The following is a 6,564-nucleotide window of genomic DNA, read 5'->3' on the forward strand; positions in this document are numbered from 1 at the left end:
TCTAAGGCAACACCTAAGAAAGGTAAAGCCTGACAAGAAAGCAAATGTGGTCACTGGGTTTCGTCTGGCACTGCCTCCTTTTGCCTTCCCTTGGCCTCCGTGGCTAAAGCAAGGCCACCTTCTACCAGCAATTAAGGGGAAACCAGCATCTTACAGGTGCTGCCTGTGAAGCCCCCACACCTGCCTTGTCTGTGTGACTCTGATGACCACACATAGAAACAAACAGTGAGACACAGGCTCTCCAAATCAGCTTCAGCGTGCTAGCCCTGAGCTCCCACTGACAGCCATAAGGAAGCACCTCATAAGCCTCTGATAAAACAGTTGCAGCCCCCCCCTCCAGTGTTGGTCAGTGCCCCGTCCCCACGCTCAAAAACCTTAGCTCAGATAAACAGGAGTTGCTTAGGGTAGGGGGAGGAGATAAGCTTGTTTTCCAGGAACCAGGGGCAAAGGCTGATTTGCCAGGGCAGAGGCTCTTTGCCAGCCTCACCCTGGAAACCTAAATACTGTCTCATTCCTCTGCAGAGCTCAGCCTGGAAACATGCAATCACTCTTCTGTGACATCAACTACAGGCAACATCTTCATTAGGCAAATGTACTCTGGGGACAAGAGCCACCGGGGTGACCAAGAAAGAGAAAGACAGAGAAGAGAGCAAACAAGAGGCCAAGGGGCAGAACCGGACATAGCAGACAGAAAAGCAAGAAATCTGGGTCAAAAACAAAACACCCAAAGGCTGAGGCCAGCACTCCACACCCTCTGTTTGTTCCAAAAAAAACCAAAAAACCAAAAAACAAAAAAACTCAGCCTAGAGTAAGGCGGCAAGTGGGGAGCACAGTGCTTGGTTACAAAAATAGGGGTGGGTGGGGAAACCTCAGGGACCTCATTCTCATTAGCATGAAGTGACCAAGACAATTACCAGCAAAACAGGAGGCACCTAGGGACCCTGTGGGGCACCAACCACGTAGCCAAGTGTTTCTAACGGAGAGACTGGGCCTTTACCTGCCCTACGTCTGCAGCAGCACCTCCGGCTCAGACAGCGAGCAGTAGAGGGTATATCCCAACTCATCTATTTCTTGAGGGGTGAGCTCTGCAAACAGGTTCACCTTGGGGTTCAGGGCACTGGGCAAGACCCCAGCCTCCAAGTAGCTGATGAGTCCCCTCAGGGGCTGTAGAAAGCGGTCAGCCAACATGTCTGGAGACCAGTCAGCCTCCTCCTGGGCCAAGTGGAGGATGACGTTGGTTAGCTGGCTGGCAGTGAGGTGGCCCAGAGCTGGAGTGGATTTGCATATGGCCTTGAGGATCTTGAGGCACAGAGACCGGCAGCCGGAGTCCGCCTGGTCCAAAGCCCGTAAGCGTGCTGTCTCAGCAGGACGAAGGCTCAGCCGCCACAGGTTGTCATACTGAGCTAACCGGTGTGGTCTGGCCACCAAGACAGTGTCACCAAGGGTTACTGATGGCAGGAAGTCAATGACAAGATGTTTGTCCTTCTCATACTGAACTTCTAGTGTCAGGGCCTCTGGGGGTGGCGCTGGTCGGATCACATAGTCTAAGAGGGACCCTATGGCTGGCCAGTTGATGGAGCCTGCCACCACCTTCTCAAAGGTGTCTGCCACTGTCTTTGGGGAGAGGTAGCCACCTACAACACATCGGTCCCAGTAACTGCTACCACGAGGAAAGTACTCTGGGTTCTCACGACGAACCAGGAAGAAACCAGGGACATTCATGATGGTGTCCTCCCCAGGTATGCATGACCACAGGTTCTGCTCCAGCACAAGGGGGACAATGAGTTGGATATGGTCAGCCGTCACCACCTGCAGATCATCATAGAGGCTGCCACTCAAGTACATGTCCCGAAGTGGCATATCAGGCAGCTTGGCCCGCAGGAAGCTCCGGAGCTCAGCACATATGTCCACCGCAGCTTGCTTGGCCCGAGCCTGCTCTCCAGCAGGGATGGCTGCCCGGTTCCGGTAGTAAGAAAGAAGTTTCTCCTGCAGGGACATGCGGAGTCGTGACTTCTTCAAGTCTACCTGGCCCCTCCTGGCCAATGGTTTGGGCCGGGGTGGGCAGAATGTATCTGTGTCAAAGGCAGAAGAGTCTGTGGGAAGGGTCTGCAGAGACCAGCTCAGGCCTGCCTTCATGTCCTTGTTCAATAGGCGAGGAGAGCCCATCCAGTTTGGCTCCTCCCAGCTCCTCTTCCCTGAATGGCTTAGGCGGGTGGGGCTGGTAGGGGCACTGATTGCCCGGTCATACATCCGCTTAACTGCCAGTGTGGCGATGCCCAACATAGCTGCTCCACCCACACCCAGCACCAGCCGGGCATTGGAGAGCACAAAATCGATGGCCGTACCAATGCCATTGTCATCCTTCTTCCCTTTGCGCTCACCAGCACCTGCCATTGCTCACCTCCTATAGTTCCACTCCCTGGGCCACATAGGCTTGTTCAAACATCTGAGTCTATGGGGGCCCATACCTAAACATAGCATAATCCAAAATACATTTAGTCCAAATACCAAAGTCCCTATAGTCTATAGCAATCTCAACAATATTAAAAGGCCAAAGTTCAAAGTCTCTTCTGAGATTCGTCCAATCACTTGACTGTAATTCCCAAATCAAGACAGAAAACCAGCTGCGCAAACTCCAAACTCTTCATCTCCAAGGTTGATATCACAGCAGTCTTCAGATCTCTAACTCCTTTTTCATCTTTGTTGACTGCAACAAACTTCTTTTGATGGGCTGGTCCACTCCCTGTTAACAGCTTTCCTCAGCAGATAACCTATGGCTCTGGCATCGAGAACATCTTCAAGTCTCCAAGGCAACTTCAGTGTTACAGTTTGTTGTTCCAATATCTGGGATCCACACACGAGTCTTCTGGACTTCTCCTTAGGGTTGGTGTCACTTCTCCAGCTCTGCCCTCTGTAGCACTCTAAGTTTGATCCATTCCAATGCTGCTGCTATTCTTGGTGATCAACCCATTGGACTGGTATCTCCAATACACTGGGGTCTTCTGCTGTAGCTAGGCTTCACCAATAGCCTCTCATAGGCTCTCTTCATGGTGCCAAGCTTCAACTCCTTTGCATGGTCCCTTCAGTCCTGGGACATCAACTGCAACTGAGGCTGCACCTTCACCAATGGCCTTCCATGGCATCTCACAGTGCCGAGCCTCAGCTGCTCTTCATGACCCCTTCGTGCCTTCAAAATTGGTACCAGCTGGGTGACTTTTACACATTATCAAGTATAGCTGCAGCTCAAGGTACAATCTTAGCTATCTATCTCTAGAACACAGCTTCTTTGTGCTCTCAGAAAACACTTCCCAGAAGATTTCACCTCAATGATGCTGGTCTCTTCTTAATCACCACTAATTTCTTAGCTCCAGCTAACCAGCATCAATTTGTCCCCGTAGTCTCCTTCTCCTCTGGAATATACAGCCAGAGCCAAATGACCAAAGCTGCTAAGTTCTGAAGCTTGCGGGAGCTGGAACATTACATCATCACTAGCTTTCCATTTTCCAACCCCTTTACTACCTAACCCTGACTATCCTGGGTGCCTGTCTTCTGGTTAATGAGATCTTCTATAATTTCTTTCTCCAGAGACTTGAAGTTTTTAGCATATAGATCTTTCACTTCCTTAGTTAGAGTCAGGCCAAGATATTTTATATTATTTGTGTCTATTGAGAAGGGTGTTGTTTCGCTAATTTCTTTCTCAGCCTGTTTATTCTTTGTGTAGAGAAAGGCCATTGATTTGTTTGAGTTAATTTTATATCCAGCTACTTCACCAAAGCTGTTTATCAGGTTTAGGAGTTCTCTGGTAGAAATTTTAGGGTCACTTATATATACTATCATATCATCTGCAAAAAGTGATAATTTGACTTCATCTTTTCCAATGTGTTTCCCTTTGATCTCCTTTTGTTGTCGAATTGCTCTGGCTAGGACTTCAAGTACAATGTTGAATAGGTATGGAGAAAGTGGACAGCCTTGTCTAGTCCCTGATTTTAGAGGGATTGCTTCAAGCTTCTCACCATTTACTTTGATGTTGGCTACTGGTTTGCTGTAGATTGCTTTTATCATGTTTAGGTATGGGCCTTGAATTCCTGATCTTTCCAAGACTTTTATCCTGAATGGGTGTTGCATCTTGTCAAATGCTTTTTCCACATCTAACGAGATGATCATGTGGTTTTTGTCTTTGAGTTTGTTTATATACTGGATTATGTTGATGGATTTCCGTATATTGAACCATCCCTGCATCCCTGGGATGAAACCTACTTGGTCAGGATGGATGATTGTTTTGATGTGTTCTTGGATTCGGTTAGCAAGAACTTTATTGAGGATTTTTGCATCAATATTCATAAGGGATATTGGTCTGAAGTTTTCTATCTTTGTTGGGTCTTTTTGTGGTTTCGGTATAAGAGTAATTGTGGCTTCATAGAATGAGTTGGGTAGAGTACCTTCTGTTTCTATTTTGTGGAACAGTTTGTGAAGAACTGGGTTTAGATCTTCTTTGAAGGTCTGATAGAACTCTGCACTAAACCCATCTGGTCCTGGGTTTTTTTGGTTGGGAAACTAGTAATGACTGCTTCTATTTCTTTGCGGGATATAGGGCTGTTTAGATCATTAACATGATCCTGATTCAACTTTGGTTCCTGGTATCTGTCTAGAAACTTGTCCATTTCATTCAGGTTCTCCAGTTTTGTTGAGTATAGTCTTTTGTAGAAGGATCTGATGGTGTTTTGGATGTCTTCAGGATCTGTTGTTATGTCTCTTTTTTCATTTCTGATTTTGTTAATTCGAATGCTTTCCCTGTTCCATCTAGTGAGTCTGGCTAAGGGTTTATCAATCTTGTTGATTTTCTCAAAGAACCAGTTCCTTGATTGGTTGATTCTTTGAATAGTTCTTCTTGTTTCCACTTGGTTGATTTCACACCTGAGTTTGATTATTTCATGCCATCTACTCCTCTTGGGTGAATTTGCTTCCTTTTGTTCTAGCTCTTTTAGGTGTGTTGTCAAGCTGCTAATGTGTGCTATCTCTAGTTTCTTTTTGGAGGCACTCAGCACTATGAGTTTTCCTCTTAGAAATGCTTTCATTGCGTCCCATAAGTTTGGGTATGTTGTGGCTTCATTTTCATTGAACTCTAAAAAGTCCTTAATATCTTTTTTATTCCTTCCTTGACCTAGGTATCATTGAGAAGATTGTTGTTCAATTTCCATGTGAATGTTGGCTTTCAGTTATTTATTTTGTTATTGAAGATCAGCCTTAGTCAATGGTGATCTGATAGGAAGCATGGGACAATTTCAATATTTTTGTATCTGTTGAGGCCTGTTTTGTGACCAATTATGTGGTCAATTTTGGAGAAGGTACCATGAGGTGCTGAGAAGAAAGTATATCCTTTTGTTTTAGGATAGAATGTTCTGTAGATATCTGCCAGATCCATTTGATTCATAACTTCTGTTAGTTTCACTGTGTCCCTGTTTAGTTTCTGTTTCGATGATCTGTCCATTGGTGAAAGTGGTGTGTTGAAGTCTCCCACTATTATTGTGTGAGGTGCAATGTGTGCTTTGAGCTTTACTAAAGTTTCTTTAATGAATGTGGCTGCCTTTGTATTTGGAGCACAGATATTCAGAATTGATAGTTCCTCTAGGAGGATTTTACCTTTGATGAGTATTATGTGCCCTTCCCTGTCTTTTTTGATGACTTTGGGTTGGAAATCAATCTTATCAGATATTAGAATGGCTACTCCAGCTTGTTTCTTCATACCATTTGCTTGGAAAATTGTTTTCCAGCCTTTCATTCTGAGGTAGTGTCTATCTTTTTCTCTGAGATGAGATTTCTGTAAGCAGCAAAATGTTGGGACTTGTTTGTGTAGCCAGTTTGTTAGTCTATGTCTTTTTATTGGGGAGTTGAGTCCATTGATATTAAGAGATTTTAAGGAAAAGTAATTGTTGCTTCCTGTTATTTTTGTTGTTAAAGTTGGCATTCTGTTCTTGTGGCTGTCTTCTTTTATTTTTGTTGAGGGTTTACCTTTTTGTTTTTTCTAGGGCGTGGTTCCTGTCCTTGTATTGTTTTTTTCTGTTATTATCTTTGAAGGGCTGAATTCGTGGAAAGATAATGTGTGAATTTGGTTTTGTTGTGGAATACTTTGTTTTCTCCATCTATGTTAATTGAGAGTTTGGCTGGGTATAGTAGCCTGGGCTGGAATTTGTGTTCTTTTAGTGTCTGTATAACATCTGTTCAGGATCTTCTGGCTTTCATAGTCTCTGGTGAAAAATCTGGTGTAATTCTGATAGGCTTGCCTTTATATGTTACTTGGCCTTTTTCTCTTACTGCTTTTAGTATTCTATCTTTATTTAGTGCATTTGTTGTTCTGATTATTATGTGTCGGGAGGTATTTCTTTTCTGGTCCAGTCTATTTGGAGTTCTGTAGGCTTCTTGTATGTTCATGGGCATCTCTTTCTTTAGATTTGGGAAGTTTTCTTCTATAATTTTGTTGAAGATGTTTGCTGGTCCTTTGAGTTGAAAATCTTCATTCTCATCCACTCCTATTATCTGTAGGTTTGGTCTTCTCATTGTGTCCTG

General features: G+C 44.6%; 1 pseudogene; it reads right to left on the reverse strand.

Annotated features, from left to right (window-relative positions):
• Positions 1-956: 956 nt before the first annotated feature.
• LOC147006096 (mitochondrial dynamics protein MID51 pseudogene) lies at positions 957-2,397 on the reverse strand (annotated as a pseudogene).
• Between the last annotated feature and the right edge of the window lie 4,167 nt (positions 2,398-6,564).

The sequence above is a fragment of the Mus caroli genome, unplaced genomic scaffold (genome assembly GCF_978045245.1).
Source record: "Mus caroli unplaced genomic scaffold, Mus_caroli_1 scaffold_1, whole genome shotgun sequence".
Taxonomy (NCBI): Eukaryota; Metazoa; Chordata; class Mammalia; order Rodentia; family Muridae; genus Mus; species Mus caroli.